The 18211-nt window shown below is 32.5% G+C and overlaps 1 protein-coding gene across 1 annotated transcript in view; it reads right to left on the bottom strand.

The window, feature by feature from the left end:
- The window catches only part of LOC134282607 (uncharacterized), a 64977-nt gene extending 48399 nt beyond the window's left edge, over nt 1–16578 (bottom strand). Inside the window, exon 1 of the mRNA XM_062765008.1 lies at nt 16539–16578. The gene's annotated coding sequence lies outside the window, so the exon portion shown is untranslated. The remainder of the gene's footprint in view (nt 1–16538) is intronic.
- Nucleotides 16579–18211: the final 1633 nt, after the last annotated feature.

The raw sequence follows: 18211 nt of genomic DNA, 5'->3' as shown, positions 1-18211 counted from the left end.
TTGGACCATGATATCACATGACTTATAAGCTAACTGTTTGAAATCAATTAGCCATAATCAAAAAGATAAAGCCTCTTAATTAGATCAACCTACAAATAACTCATTTTGATTTGTCTGGGGTAAATGTGAAATTCAAAACCATGCAATAAACAAAGGAAAATATTGGAACCCATTCCCTTTAGATCCACCATCCTGTCTTTTGGATATTGATCACCAATCTGATTTATTCTCTTTATCTTTTAATCATTATGTTGGGTATCTTCATCATCTTTATGAATGAATATATAAGAATGAAATTTAATTACATCTCGTATGTTTCTCTTTATTAACCTAACTGAAATAACCACCTACCGGCAAAAAAAAAACCCCAGGTACATGTAATGAACATGATGAAATAAGACATTTTTATCAATGCATTCAAAGCTTAATACTACGGTGCTTTATTTACCACTAGTTAGTTTTTGAAATGTATCCCTATCACCATGATCACATCCATCAGCTTGACTATTAAAACTACATTGGATAACAAATCAATTAAGTTTTTACATACATTATGTTCACTATAATTAATGTTAGAATTTATATGTTGGAAGTGAACAATAATTCTTTATGTTTCTAATTTAGTGTTACTAGGGGTTTTGAAAAAATATCAAATTGTGAAAATGTTTGCATTATTCAAAGAAATATACAAAAACAAGATGTGTTTGTGAAACACTGTGCCCCCACAGCAACAAAGTTTGAAAAAGCTATTCTTAGCATAAAGGTTACAGTCAAGGTCACAAGGTCATTGACCTCGGTGTCGTTTGAAAGCACTTAACTAGTGAAGTAGGCATACCAAATATCAAGTCTCTACCTCCTATTGTTTAAAAGTTATACCGAAAGTTCAAAAAATCTATTTTTAGCATATAGGTCACAGTCAGGGTCAAAAGGTCATTGTCCTTGGTGTCAGTTGAAAGTGCTTAATTAGTGGAGTCTATGCATTTTATATATGAAGTCTCTATCTTGATCTGTTCAAAAGTTATGGCGAAAGTTAAAGTTGATAACAAATAGAATAAAAGTAGGTCAAACTCCAAGGTCAAGGTCAAGAGGTCAAATTTGGTGGTACCCAAAGAAAGGTTATGTCACAAGTAACACACCTATGAATGATGAAAGCCATAGCCCCTACCACTCAATAGTTATGGGCTAGGTTAAAGTTGGGGGACAAACAAACAGACAGACAGACAGACAGGCAGGACAAAAACAATATATCCCCGATCTTTCGATCCGGGGGCATAATTACAGAACATAATTTCCAGATTTCTTTTTCATCAAACATTTTTTAGAAGAGGTGTACAAATCCATATAAAGACATTCAAAGTATTGTACCCAGGTCCTTCATTAAGTGAAACTCTGAAACTCCAGGGAAGATCCTAATAAAGTTCAAACTACCGGTATGTTGCGTATGACCTTTAGAGAACTGAATTTTCATTCTGCATAATGCAGTCAGGCGATATTGATCGATATTGCTTTTGCATTGAAATAGATCTAAATGTATGTCAAACTTGATATATTTTTTATTATGTCAGCTACTTAAACTTCCTAAATATAATTTATTGTTAATTATTTAAAAGAAGACCTAAATTTTTATAAAAAGCATCTACCGGGTATATGCAACATCATGTCAAGGTCAGTCAATCCCTTTTAGTGTATGGTTCTATTGATTTTTGTCCTCCTTTTTATCAAATGCAAGATTTCATGATAATTAATTGAATCTTATCATCTGTCATATGTATGTCTGTTGGTCTGCTCATCTGTCACAGAAACTTTACTTAAAACCTTTGTCATAACTTTTGAATGAGATGAGATAGGGCTTTCGACATGTTCAGATTATACATGCATTCCCTGTGGTAATTCCTTTCATAATGAACTAGTACATGTAACTATGTTTTTAACTAATAATGATTTTTGACCATGGTACCTTGACCTTGAAGTATGACCTACTTTTCAAAAATCCTTTTGACTTTTGATTTAGAAGAGATAGGGTTTCATATTTTACATGTGCATTATCTGTGACATGATATTTCTGTGCATGCTATATCTGACACCTTAATATTTACCTTCATGTTTGACCTAATTCAAAAAAGTGGTGCTACATTACATTAACTCTTCAATGACATATGATAGGTCTTTCATATTTGACAAAATATGTCGTATATGCTATCATGGCTATTATAACAACATTTCACCAAATATGAATAATTCACATGATACAGAAAAAAAAATTATGATTCCATAAGGTACTTCCATAAATATCATATGATTGGTTCTTTGATTTTGAAGTGATAATTTTTGGTTCACATTTTTTTTAAAGAAAAATAGAGATTTTACATCTATACCACTGCAGCAGTTGATCAGATCCACCCTTGTGAGTACCCCATAAAAGTACATAAATCCCCCTCCCCCCATTTGGGGCTTCATTTTTGAATTTATTCCCAATGTCAGACCGAACTTTTATTAGTATCCATAAAAATACACTGAACTTGAACTTGATTAACCTTAGACAGGCACAATGTGACATTATAATCTAACTGATATGTGACATCCTAGCTGACAAAGTTGCAACTTGTGGGAAACAAGCTATCCATGCCAAAACATATTCCTCCTCCCTTGGGTAAGACAAAAAACTAATAAACGGGATAAAAAAAATGACAATGTTTACATCCCAAAAAATCTTCAGTCTCAATGTGGTAATATCTACCACATAGACATTTTGCCAGAAATAACCCCCAATCAAATTCATAGCATGCAGAGTGTAATGAGCTAGTAATATACTTACATCACTCCAGTCTCGTACACAAATTTATTTCTTCGGACACCGACAGCAGAATTCCAATGGACATTATTGGGTCATGGGATGATGTTAATGGAGTAATTCACACACGCTAAATCAATCAAATTGATTTAAAAATCTGCATGAATTAACCCGTATTAAAATAAAGTTTAGTTAACTTCTTACTTCCATCATCATGACAATCAATCCAGGCAGGTAGTCTTCTTATAAAACGCTCATTTGACCCTGACCAAGTGTTGACTAAAATGCCGAATTGACTTTGTGTTCACTAAAAGGCCGAAATAGAAGATAGCCCAACTGCAGTAGATTCATTCTTTTTAAATGGAAGTTTCAAATCTTCTTATATCAACTGTATATTAACTTCTCAATCTGGTCAATATTCTAATTAATATTTTTTTCCTCATAATTAATTTTCCGTTACAAGCATATATGTAAGATACCAACATTACTTTTTCTATTGAAAATATTCATTGAAGCACACCCCCCCCCCAAGTTAATACTACGGTAAAGAAATATAAGGAAAATGAAGAAATATAAGGAAAATCCCCCCCCCCCTTCAAAATAGGATAACAGAGTTTGAGCAATGGTTTGTTTTTGTTTTTTTTTTTTGTTTTTTTGTTTTGCTTCTCAACTTTTCCAGGCCGAGTAATTCCCACAAAAAAACAATTGTCTGGCTCCACTTTTCAAAAACGATGCTATATGCCTTAGTCATCAGATGATTTATTTTTCATTTCCCTCAGGCTCATTTTTTTTTTTTTTGTATAATCGAAAGAATTAACTATCAATTAATAAATGTTTTGTGTTGTGCCAAATGGTATAACAACATGCTACATTGCTATTCAATAAAATAAATTTTATTCTATAATTAATATAATTTTTATTCCACATTGCAAATGTATGGAAATCGCGTATTAGGTATGATAGAGAGGGGGGCATGTATTCATTCATTGGTTTATTAGCTTCGGCGCACTGTGCCACAGAGTATGGGCGAACCACTCTATACACAGAGAATTGAAAATCTATTGTAAGATTCACCCTCAGACTGTATTCCGAGGGTATACATATACACGCACATGTGTATATTACAGTATTCGGATCCACACCTACATAGTGACACCTGCCATTTCTTCTTGATTGCATAATAATAATCGTCTAGTCCCGTCTTCGAGCACTGTCTACATGAACAAGTTTCAGATTTTAAAATTATATATGGTTCATCATTTCTACCTCATCTGAGGAAGTATACAAAGATAGCAAGAATGTTTAATTTTTTTTTAATTTATATTAACAGGTATTAAAAATTAAATTTGTTAATTTTTTTCCCTCTTGTTTTCAGGTTATATTGCTTCTTTAATAAAAGAAAAAAAAGTTATATTGCTTCTTTAAATTTATTCAAATATACACTTAATTCTTCATATTAAATTAAATGATGTTGGACGCAATGAGAGTTATAGAATACACAATAACTAAAAATTTCAGGCAACAGTTCAATTGGTATTGAAAGTAAAGAAGAGAAAACTACACCATCTACACTCGCGAAATAACGGAAAGCTAAATTAATATTCCTTATACTTTTTATCGTAATTCTGTAATCAACAACAACAACAACAAAAGGGACCCCCCCTTCCCGACGTTTCAATTACGCTGCGAATTTTATGGAACAAAATTATAGAATTTATTTAAAACCCCATCCCATCCAAAAAGAAAACAGAAAAGGCTTTCAGAGGCCTGATTATTTCAGTATGCATTTTACTTGATCTATTCGATCGAAACTTTCCCTCAAGTATTGATATACAACTAACATATGTAACAGAATAATTTTTTTTAAAAATATGTACATGTATGTGGTCTTTCTAGAACGATTAAAAAATAACAATGATGTCATCTTTTCAAATAAAGTGTTTAGTTGCTTTCTCCCGACCGACTGACAATTTTCATTAAAATGACCCAAATCAAAACTTTTTAAATTCCCGGCCGTGTGCGATGTTTTCTCTCTCTCTCTCATACCGCTGATGCAATAATTTTATACTGTGTCAAGAGAGAGAAAAAGAGAGAGAGGAAGCCATTGATAGCCTGACCACTGAATGCTTACATGCAAAGCAGTATCCGATTGATTTAATTGCAGGAGTGTTGAATCTTGAAAAGCAGTCTTAATTAAAATCCCTTTTATTAGTGTTGTTATGAAAGAGATGATTTGCAGATGGATTTTCAATTAATTAATTCTAAAAAATCTTTTTAACTTTGTACAAGAGCAATCAACCTGAAATCAGTGAATTTCACACCTTAAATTTCACACCTTTGAAAATATATTGAAATTTTGCCCGAAGGAAGGTTCTCACACCTTTCAGAGTTTAAGTCTATACGGTGATATACACATATATTCCAGAATTCATCTCCACACTGCATGACTGATCATTACACGTGCCGTTTCCTGTTTATTTAATCCAATTGTGTATACATACCCTGGTAGCTTGTTTCAGAGTAACTACTCTCAAAATTATTTTCAAAAGTTTTCCAAGTAAAGAGCACATTTCAAAGTGTTGATTGATGAACATACATAAAATATTAATTATCATTATTAATAGATACTATTTTTTGAAATTTTATTAATTGATAATTATATTGTGTAATTACCAATGAAAACAGTCATGAAAATTATATCTTTTAAGTGAAAAATTCCGTATATTCGGATGTGAGCAGAGACCTAGTAATATCTGGTATTTATATATGTCTCTGATGTAAGACTCATTAAAAAATCTGTTGCAACTTATTTCAATAACCATGATAACTAAGAATTCATACATGTATAATATATTTTTCAATATCTTCTTATATTTGGAGAATCCATCATTAGATTATACCCAGTCAATGGTGTATTCTCTTAAATGGTCATAATTTTTCCCTCTCTCAATGAAATTTGGCAAGTATGGTTTTATATTTCTTACAATGGTATAAACTCTCTAAATCTTACATGATAAATTGTAAGAGATCTGAAATTTACATAGGGAGAATCCATCACCAGGCTATATGCAGTCATGCAGTCATACCGGTGTGTTCAGTTCCCTTAAATGGCCAAAACTTTTTCCTTTTTCACTGAAATTTGGTAAGTATAGTTTTATATTTCTTAAAATGGCATAAACTTTATAAATCTTACATGATAAATTGTAAGAGATCTGAAATTTACATAGGGAGAATCCATCACCAGGCTATATGCAGTCATGCAGTCATACCGGTGTGTTCAGTTCCCTTAAATGGCCAAAACTTTTTCCTTTTTCACTGAAATTTGGTAAGTATAGTTTTATATTTCTTAAAATGGCATAAACTTTATAAATCTTACATGATAAATTGTAAGAGATCTGAAATTTACAAAGGGAGAATCCATCACCAGGCTATATGCAGTCATGCAGTCATACCGGTGTGTTCAGTTCCCTTAAATGGCCAAAACTTTTTCCTTTTTCACTGAAATTTGGCAAGTATGGTTTTATTTTTCTTACAATGGCATGAACTTTGTAAATCTTACATGATCTTACTTGTAAGAGAACTGAAATTTATATATCTAGGGAGAATCCATCACCAGGTTATATTCAGTCAGGCGTACGTACTCTGGTGTGTTCTCTTAAATGGTCATAACTTTTTTCTCTTTCACTGAAATTTGGCAAGTATGGTTTTATTTTTCTAACAGTGGCAAGAACTTTGTAAATCTTACATGATCAATTGTAAGAGAACTGAAATTTACATAGGGAGAATCCATCACCAGGCTATATTCAGTCAGTCGTACCAGGGTGTGTTCTCTTAAATGGTAATAACTTTTTCATTTTTCAATGAAATTTGGCAAGTTTGGTTTTATTTTTCTTGCAATGGCATGAACTTTGTAAATCTTACATGATAAATTGTAAGAGAACTGAAATTTACACATTCACAATCCATCACCAGGCTATATTCAGTCAGTCATACCAGGGTAAACTCTTAAATGGTCAAAACTTTTTCCTTTTTCACTGAAATTTGGCAAGTATGGTTTTATTTTTCTTGCAATGGCATAAATTTTGTAAATCTTACATGATAAATTGTAAGAGATCTGAAATTTACATAGGGATCCAGAATCCATCACCGGGCTATATTCAGTCAGTCGTACCAGGGTTTGTTCTCTTAAATGGTAATAACTTTTTCATTTTTCACTGAAATTTGGCAAGTTTGGTTTTATTTTTCTTACAATGGCATAAGTTTTGTAAATCTTGCGTGATAAGCGGTTAGAGAACTGAAATTTACATAGGGAGAATCCATCACCAGGCTATATGCAGTCATACCGGTGTGTTCAGTTCCCTTAAATGGTCAACACTTTTTCCTTTTTCACTGAAATTTGGCAAGTATGGTTTTATTTTTCTTACAATGGCATGAACTTTGTAAATCTTACATGATAAATTGTAAGAGAACTGAAATTTACCTAGGGAGAATCCATCACCAGGCTATATTCAGTCAGGCGTACTCTGGTGTGTTTATTCTCTTAAATGGTAATAACTTTTTCTCTTTCACTGAAATTTGGCAAGTATGGTTTTATTTTTCTAACAGTGGCAAGAACTTTGTAAATCTTACATGATCAATTGTAAGAGAACTGAAATTTACATAGGGAGAATCCATCATCAGGCTATAATAATGCAGTCAGTTGTACCGGTGTGTTCAGTTTCCTTAAATGGTCAAAACTTTTTCCTTTTTCACTGAAATTTGGCAAGTATAATTGGTTTTATATTTCTTGCAATGGCATAAACTATGTAAATCTTACATGATAAATTGTAAAAGATCTGAAATTTACATAGGGAGAATCCATAACAAAGCTATATGCAGTCAGTCATACCGGTGTGTTCAGTTCTCTTAAATGGTCATAACTTTTTCATTTTTGAATGAAATTTGGCAAGTATGGGATTTTTTTTTCTTATAAAAGCATGAACTTTCGAAATCTGAAATTATAATTTGTAAATATTAAAGGACTGTGAGTTCTCATAAAGGCAGTTTATAGTATATGATATAATAATTTTTTTTCAAGGATAGGGGTGTTAAATTAAACATTAAAAAATATATAATTCAATACCTTGGTACTTGAGAAGCCTTTCTACTACTTATTCAAAGTTGTTTTAAAATCCCTATCACAGGTATAATTAGTTAATGACACCTTAGGGTATTTCACTGTGTATCCATTCATGCAGGTAGACTGCTAGCTCCAAGGCAATCACACCTGTACAAAATTAGCCCCTCCCTCACCTGGAATAAAAATACCACCCGGTAAAAATTCTCTGCCTTTAAATGACCATTTCTTTTTCTTCTTTTTTTTTTCTCAATCATATTAAGCCAATTTGGAATATTATTTTTGTTGTTGTTAATGTTGTTGAAATATTTAAGATAACTTTCTTATCTGCATTATATCAAGTTACATTTATATCCACATATATTACTTGCACTTACAAAAAGAAGACTAATGTTAAAATGCAAAATTTTACATATATGTATATCTTGTTGCAGTGATGTTTATTAATCAAATTTAGTTGTCTAAAATATATAATATATTACCTTTACAATATTAAAATATGTAGGAGTTGATGCCTCAGATTTAATTACACCGGGAAAACAAAGACAATCTGCGCATAATGGTATAGGAAAAATCAGAGGCATAAAGAAAAACCTTTGTAGAGGAGTTGACTCCTCAATTTTTTTAAAACCTTAAGTACGACTTGGTTTGTGTACGAGTTGACTGTAAATCATCCGAGATCTCAACTGCGCTTGGCAATCGTAGTAAAATAATACATCATTTGATGAATTGTCGCAACAGAGATGCAAGAACTCGGAAAGAAGAATTTGGTGATTTGATCAGATTTTAGTCAATAATTGATTTAAAGACTAAATTTTAAGGATTAATTCACGTACATTTAAATCAATTTAGTCTCATTCATATTCATTTCTTTGAGATATTGGTTTAACATGCTTGAATTAGTTCATTATCATCTCAACACAAAGTGAAGCAACTAGCAAGTGAGTATATAAATCAGTAAATGGTCAAAGTTATATCAACAGGTACAGATAGTATAGCTGTATATGAGCTTTGGGTAAATTCACCTTTCAACAGACACTAAACAGGTGTAAATAAAAAGAAATACATTTTATTATCAGAAAGAAGTGTTAGGAAGGAACATGTTACATGTTACATGTGAACAAATAATGAAATATGACTGTATCAAACACAATAACAGAAGTACAAATCTGTGACTTTGACACATTTTTAATTGAAAGACATGTAAAAAGTACTGTCAGAATTATGAAGTTCATATCTTGGATTCATTAATCATGTTAATTAATTATGTTAGCAGCTGTCATTATAATCATAATCATTCAGAGAAGTTAAAGAAATATATTGTAACATAGATAACCTGTGTAGACCTAGATATTCATATGATAGATACATGTATAACAAATATCATTTCAATGTGTACAACCACTGCAAAGAAAATGAATGGCAACTGATGGTGGACAGACAAATCATCAGTAGCAAGACAATATGCCTTATTGGGGGTAAATAACAAAAAATGATAATGAAAAAAAAATATTTTGAGAATACTACATGTATACTACATGTTACATTCTTTGGCACTAGAAATAAAACACCACTCTTAACGATGCTTAAGGTTACTTATTGTGGTTATTTCAGATTTGTTATATATTTAATAGGTTGGTGGGATAATTTCTCCCATCACATACCAAAAATATGGGATAAATCCTATATTGACATCAATTAGTGGGATATTTTGTCCTGTGGGAAAAATAATCCCATTTTTGCAACAACCGTGGGATTTTTTTTCCCATGTGGGAGAAATTATCCCACAGTACTTTTTCTCCCATGGGATTTTGGTGGGATTTTTGGTGGGATGAAAAATCCCGCCATTCTCCCATGGGATTTTAGGTTTTGACAGAGGTTTATGAGAAAACTACTACAATGTGGAAGTTGAGATTGACATGATGAGGTCAGAATAAAAAATCCCACCAAAATATAGAAAAAAATCTAATGTAGGTCTTTTCGAAAGGGTACCTAAAAGTCCGGACTTTGTCGTGTCCGGACTTAAATGTCGCAGTGTTATATATTATGCATTGTTTATATATGTAATGCATAATTATATTTGATTAACACGCATAAATCATTTTTTCTAAAACTATTTTCTGTCATCAAATGTACAAAATACAGGTAAATCAAAGATGAAATGTAATTACTGTAATTAAATTATTATAGAAACATTTATTGTTATTTGCAACTGGGAATAGGTGGAATTGAGATTTTAAAAAAAAGTGGGACACCCATGGAAGAAATCGCACTGATTGAGGGGCATGTGAAAATTACATCAAACGCAACCGAGATACCCCCTTTCAGGTAGAGACAGGATGTGTACAATACATTTAATGACACCTGTGATTCTAAAACAATGAAGACCTTTTCAACAGACACCTGGGATTCACACCTTTTGTTTTACAGCGTGGGAAAATTTTTACCTTCAATTTAAATACAATAAGATTGCATTCAATTCCCGAGTTTCAGGAATTCTGAAATGCGTTCTACGTTCTCTTCCCATGTATTTTTTTTCCCTAAAAATATATTACTGATTCAATTCATAAACAATTAACCATGTCAGAACTGCTTCTTTTTTCATTCTTTGAGCCAAAAGTTACAATTTTAAACCTGATGAAGAAAAGATTAACCCCCCCTACCCGAACTAAGGATGCTAAAAACAAGAGTATGCATTGAATAAACTGACAGATGCATCAAAACAAAGTTTATAAGAAAAGGTAACTTAAGTAAGGTATTATTTCGCTTAGAAAAATTATTTTTCAATTTTAGCCAATTTGTATTAAAAATTTTTATTTTTACATTTAAATGATAACATTATGCCATATATACATGTACGTTATCCTTTACATATAAATACAAGTTGGTTAAAAGTGAAAAGTTGTTTTTTTAATTCAAGAAATGATATTTAGTTAAGATAAACATGAAGAATGATAAATAGATAGCATTGCCGGCTTTGAGAACATTCTGCTTAAAAAGAAATCTGGAAGGACTTTATCTATTAAACAATTAGATGATGATAATAGAAAATCAATATAAATTCATCATCAGTCTGTTTTAATTATTTTACAACATATATGCTGGTATTGTTTGTTTGATACTTACCCAATAGTCTTCATTTTTCTTATGAACCTGTCATGTGGCGCAGCAGGGATCAAAGTAGAAACAGATACCTGCCTGCGGCCAGGTGAGACCGCGGAACGCATTCCCTCATTGGATGAAGTATACACGTGATCTGACATTTGAAAATTTAGAGAGGGACAATTCTGTATTTTTCTGTTCAAGTCGGCAAAGGCCTGGGGCCCGTTTTACAAAAGAACTTACGACTAAGACTAAAAAATTGAGAACATCATTTCTTAGAAAAAGATCAAAATAAATTTGATATAAAGTTTATTAAAAAATTGAATGTATATAATTTCTTAGAAAAAGATTAAAATAATTTTGATATAAAGTTTATTAAAAAATTAAATGTATATAATTTCTTAGAAAAAGATTAAATTAATTTTGATATAAAAAAAATTAAATGTATATAAAACGTCTCAATTCTTAAAAAAGAAAGTGCGCACTCTTCGTGTTGGCGGACATTACCAGACGATATTTACAATCAGAAATATTGAAGGACATTTCTTAACGGCGGACATTATGTGATCAGTGACGAGTTTACCGAGAATAGATGGACATTTCTTGGCGGCGGACGTAATCCGTCGATTTGTTTTTTCGGAAGAAAGGCGGACTTTTCTTGTTGGCGGACAATATTACGATTTGTTTTAGAAAGAATGCAGGCATTTTGAAGCAGGGAATATGATATTACGATGTGTTTAGAAGAAAGGCGGACATTTTGTAGCGGCGGACATCGTGTGACGATTTTTCTGAAAAAGAGGCGGACATTTCGTGACGGCGGACACAGTGTGACGATTTTTCTGAAAAAGTGGCGGACATTTCGTGACGGCGGACATAACGTGACGATTTTTCTGAAAAAGAGGCGGACATTTCGTGACAGCGGACATAACGTGACGGCGGACAAAACGTGACTCAACAATAGTTTTTCGTTTTTCCTCCATTTTACAGAGAATATGACTATAAAAATTATTTATTGTATTGTCTGTAACAGACTAAATTTTGACCTGCTCCGCGATCCAATTTTTGCAATTTTAAAATCTGGATAAGTTTTTAATCAGTCGTAATATTTTCTCAAAATTACTACATATAATTTGGATTTATTGTTAAAATATTTTTACCAAATTTGTATAACCTATGACGTCAAATAAAAAAGATATAGCAGTTGTCCACGAACTTTTCGAACAACCCTCGTATAAACATTATCCGCAGTTCTTAAGTTCGCTCCGTTGTCTGAAAAAACTGGAATAGACGACAGCCATATTATTTTCAGACCAGCGTGCGACCAATCCGAAGCTAAATATATGTATTTTTTTTTTTTTACAAATGTAGCTTTTCTGACGCTGATGTAGTTCTGCTCTTCTGTTTTAATTTTGTTAAATAGATTGTACACAAGTAGCTCTGTTATATAACAGTTAATTTCACATAACAAACGAACTTAACTACTAACTACTGCTTATATTACCTAAAAAAAAATTAAATGCTTAAGATGGAATTCACGACATCTTATAACTTAGGATATGCCTTGAATGCTTTTGTCTTACACCCTAGGACGTATCCTAAGATATTCCTAAGATATAAAGATATATTTTAGCAAGTATTGTAAACACGTCTTAGGAAATTTTCTTAAGTATGCTCGCTGGTGTCTAAAGCCTTTACTTGACAGTTCTTAAAAAAATATAAGAATATAAAGTCCGCATAGCGCAGACAACCTGAATTACACGTAATAACTCTTCTCATGCTCGTGTGCAAAAAAATTGCCAAATGAGTTTTAATAGAAGTAATATTTTTTTTTAATGGGACGGGTTAGTTTGAAAGGCGTGAAAGAGGCAATATGGATATGTGAACAGATATAAAATGTCATTGTAAAAGCTAAAAAGCTTCTTGAGGTATCGCACGGAAATGAAAGTGTTACACACAGACAGAATGTATAACATTACGACCTTGACCTTTGACCTTTAGATCTCAATATGGTTCTTTTTAGGCCACAGGGAGTTGTTATGTACACGTGAAATTTCATTGTAATTGCTCAAACGATTCCCAAGATTCTGAGTGGAAATGAACCAGACAAAATTTATCTTTTTATTATCTTGACATTTGACTTTTTCACTTCAAAGAAGGATATGGAGATAATGAACAGTATTCAATCTCAAAGTGCATCAAACAATATACAAAATAAGAGCGGAGCAAAGACGGACCTCCGAAACATCAGAGGTGGGATCAGGTGCCATGGAGGAGTGAGAATGCTCTGCCGACCGGTCACACATCATGATCGTTGTAAAAAAAAATCCGTCGTCAAGTCAGTGTTTAAATAATGGACTAAAAATGGCATGAAAAACGTCAGTCAGCATTTGACTCAATGATAAATTGTATATTCTGACAAGGTCATTGTATCGACCATGGCACTTACGAAACTGCTGAAATTCTTGTTTCATCAACTTGTTTGTCAATAATTTACCTCGTTGAAGAAATTCTTGATAAGTATAGCATATTTTTGGGTATCGAATCAACTGAGTTACACATACTTCGTATGCAGGTGATGAAGGTATATTGCTGCATAAGTAAGGGAAGTTGACGATAGAAAAGTTAAAGTCATCACGTTTATTATAAAGCTTGGTTGTTAGATTACCATTAGCGTCTTTTTCAAGCAAAATATCCAAATATGAAGCAGAGGTGTCGGACTCTGTGGTATCTTTTATCTCAAGCTCATCAGGATATATCATATTGACGTAAGAATGTCAATTATCATTATTAATTGTATTTCCTTTCTTTCCTGGCCAGAGGGTATGTAATATTTCATTGCAAAAGCTCAAAGTGTTCTTGAGATATCGATCAGATACGAAAGTGTTACAGACAGACAGATGGATGGATGAACAGACGGACGGACGAACAGTTGAAGGAGGGGGACAAATACGGAATTCTACATGTACTTAATTGTGTTGCACAGTAAGGAATATTTCAGCTTTAGTTGAGATAGAGCTATGTTTTTGAGCTATGTTTTATTGAAACGATAACTGTGTGTAGGTGATGCTGTTTTTTCAATTTTCAATTTTCTGCCAGTAACGTACCATATGCGAATGTTGGTGCAGGGACACGATAGAGGATGGGCTGTTCCCGGTATTTTTTTTTTTACCGAATAAAAAATGACTTTCAACCCTGTTGGATTATATAATACCCCCTGACAGCGAGTAAAGATGCTTTTAAAATAAAGACTTTTTATCTGTTAATACTGTGAAATCAATGCAAACTTAAAAAAAAATATATAAAATAAAGGATTTATTATACCTATGCAATTAACTTTTTGTTAACTGTTAATCAAACAAGAGGCCCACGGGCCTTATAGGTCACCTGAGTATCATGCAACAACTTTCCAGTGATTGTATTTGGTTCGTGTTTTAATCCAAAAGCCATGAAATTCACAAATTTGGAAAGAGGCACCATTGCTTATCAAAGGGCAGATTTCAAAGCATTAATTTATTTTTAGTCAAAGTACCCCCCTGGTACCCCTGACCCAGCAGCCCTGAAATTATCTATTTTGAAAGAGGCCCCTTTCTTCATTACAAGGCCAGCATTTTTTTATGTTTAGGTTTAGTTATGAACATTAGAATGAAAATGTCCTGAATGAGAAGAAAATAATTTTTTTTTTGATAAATCAATTATTAACATTTGTACATTCTATTTTATGCCATTCTAATAGGCTCCTTACCAATGGACACATAATGCTTACAAATACGAAAGTAGAACATTGTTTATTTCATCATTTGCCAGTTTGGGCCAGTTATATAAATTTTGTGATGTTGGTCAATATGTATGTAAAAAAATCAATTCAATGTCTTTCAATATATCTTCAATTTTTTGATATGTGTTAGGTGAATGTGTAGGCATTGTTCTAAAATTTACTTGATACCTAAAATTATATAATTCCTATCATAAAACAGACAGTGAGTAGGGTGAACATTTTTTTTCAATTAAGTGTAAAATAATTTTACTGGCTGATACAAATGATTCTTCATGCCTGTATATATTTGTATATTTTTGCCTTTTAATAGTTGAATTTTTTCTATATTTCTTCAGGTTATTGTTTATTTCTTCCTCAAATGGACTTAACTTCTCCCATAGTTTTATTCATTACATTTTATGCATAAGCAACCCTTTTCCGAAGAATGATGCTTAGACTGTAAGCTAAAACAGAGATCTAAACAATGTCGCTGACAATATGCAATAGCTACCACTGGCAGTTTAAAACCTGGGGGAAGAAAATAATTTACAGATACTTTTGAAACTAACACATAATTATCTCACCAGCATGTCATTGTGCAACAAAGTCGTCAGCATTTTATTTGTCCTTTGAACGGGTGAAACGTTTTGAATGGCACTCGAATCCATGAATTTTACACTAAACCAAGCTATCTTCTTAGATAGATCTAGCATTATTTACCCGCCGTTTCATCTTAAAACCGGAAGTGCGACTTTGTAAATTTGAAATCTCGATCCCGACTCAAATTTGACATCGGAAAGAAAAAAATTTATTTTTTCTGAAAATTCTAAACCTTGAGCGGAGGGTTTATAAAACTGAAAATAAAATAAATCCTGGCCTTAAATATGTAATTAGATCATTAGCATATTAACCAGGAGCAAAGGATAAGATGTTCAAAGAATTCATGCATTTCACTATATAATCATTAGAGCCCCACCCTAAAACAAGAACCCTTGACCCTGGGGCCATAAAATTCACAATTTTGGTAGAGGCAATCTTGCTCATCATAACTATGAACTTAGTTAGTTTATTTAATACCCAGGAGCAGAGAAGAAGATTTTCAAAGAAATAATGTATTTTCACTATATAATCAATAGAGCCCCGCCCTTACACCAGAACCCTTGACCCCGGGGCCATAAAATTCACAATTTTGGTAGAGGCACTCTTGCTCATCATAACTATGTACTTAGTTGGTTTATTTAAAATCCAGGAGCAGAGAAGAAGATTTTCAAAGAAATAATGCATTTTCACTACCTACTTATTTAGCCCCGCCCTAGCACTAGAACCCCTGACCCCAGGGCCATGAATTTCACAATTTTGGTAGAGAACTCATTTCTGATTACAATCATGCAAACAGATTGACTGCTTGATGTCCAGGAGTAAAGAAGAAGATTTTTTAAGATTGCATTAATGTTAGTGGTTTTGGCCCCACCCCTCAGGCCCCAGGGGGGCAGGGTTCATGAAATTCACAATTTTTGTTCCCCTTCACCCATACATGCTTTGTGCCAAATATGGTTAAAATTGGTTTAGTGGTTTCAGAAAAGAAGCTGAAAATGTTCAAATGTTAACACACGACGCACGACGCACGACGCACGACGGACGACGCACGACGACGGACGAAAACAGATAGCAATAGGTAAACTCAGGTAAATAGTAAACTCAGGTGACCTAAAAAGTGTATCAAAGAACTCGTTTTCATCTAAAAAAAAAAGTAAATGTAAAAGATAGTTGTTCACCTGATATCCTTGTCTCCCAAGCGCTGTAATTTCCTACGTCGGGATCTGCGAAAGACAAAAAAATAAATACACTGTAATACTGGCATCACTAAAATGTGTCAAGTAGACATTCAAATAGTCTAATTATACTCTTAAGGTTAATATTGAAAAAAAACCAATCCATCCTCCAATTTATTTTTACAAAGTAAATTAAGAAAACTGATCACGCATTTGTTGTATGGTGAGAGTTGGGGTTGAGGACTTACAAGTTGGGATAATATAATCAAAGGTATATAAAGTAAATGTAACAGTCCGTCCAGGCTTCCAAGCCTCCACCTACAGATCGTGTATATATCCCAACTTATTTTCGATTTCGGAAATGATAATTAGCTGAATTTTATTACATGTACATATGGATTTACATTTTAACATATATCTAAACTAAGTGGTCATTTTATTTAATTTTGTATTAATCAGTGATTAATTGTCATCTTTATGTCGAGATATACAATGTAAACTGTAACACATCATGTTTGAAATCCGGAAGGGAGCTAAGCCTTCTAATGTAAGTTGTCATTAAACATAGCTCTCCGAATGGCGAATGATGCGTTTTAGATAAGGACAAGAAACATATATTGCGTCAAACTCGGCCGCAAACCAATTGATCTTTTCAATGAAGTAATTAGAAACTGGAATGTTTGATCTGTTATACCTTCCTTAATTTTTTTTTTTTTTTTGTTTCGTTTTGTTTTTTCTTTTTTTAATTTTGACTTAAGTGTGTTTAACCTTTTTTTTTTTTTCTGTTTTTTGTTTTGAATGGTACGGTTTGTTTTGTGAACGGTATTGTACGTTTAATTTCTTCAACGGTACGGTTCGTTTCGTTTCTGAAGTGTAGTAGCACGTTTAATGGTCTGTATCTTGATTAGTTACAGATCAAATTTGAATTTCGTTCCATTTCATCGATTCATAAGAAAATTACGGCCGTTTTAATTTTAAACAGTTTTTCACAGGAACTTGTTTCTGTAATAAACTTTTGACGGATAGTATAAAAATTATTATGCTATTTTTCCTAAATGCTTGCAGATATTGATCTGAAATTTTGTATCTAAATGTATCTTGATTGATCACAGATAAGGTAAAAAAACAATTCCTTAAGCTTAAAAATAACTAAAAACGAAATGCATTTTAAGGATGGTAAATTATCACTTATCCGAGGAACATGAGATAAACAAGAGGCCCATGGGTCACATCGCTCGCCTGAGCACTGTGGCTAATGGAGGGTTCTACATGTATGATTTGAACAAAGTTGAATGCTTGGATTTACACTAACAAAGGTGTCTGCATATTTCTTTTACTTACTATGGCTTTTTTACTCTTTAAATCTGTTACCCTTCCCCCCGATTACCGTAATGATTGGAACAAAAATTGATTGAATCTACCCTACCATAGGAAGCTTCAATGTAAACATGATTAATCATGGATTTGATGAGTCCGTGAATTTTTTTTTTATACGAGGGTTGTCCGTAAAGTTCGTGGATAACATTGATAATTACTGACAAACATTGATATAAGACATGAAACTATTATTTTCCTTAAATTCATGTTTCATGTTATTAACATGCAAGTTTTCAACAAATACAAAGAACAAATAATTATATTTTTATCAGATTAAAAAAGACACAGACTCATAGCCG

Source organism: Saccostrea cucullata, unplaced genomic scaffold (assembly GCF_032062105.1).
Source record: "Saccostrea cucullata isolate Sc308-1 unplaced genomic scaffold, CSIRO_AGI_Scuc_v1 ctg2651, whole genome shotgun sequence".
NCBI classification, from domain to species: Eukaryota; Metazoa; Mollusca; class Bivalvia; order Ostreida; family Ostreidae; genus Saccostrea; species Saccostrea cuccullata.
Note: the sequence above shows the minus strand (reverse complement) of the source record. Positions and strands in the feature narration are given on the sequence as shown.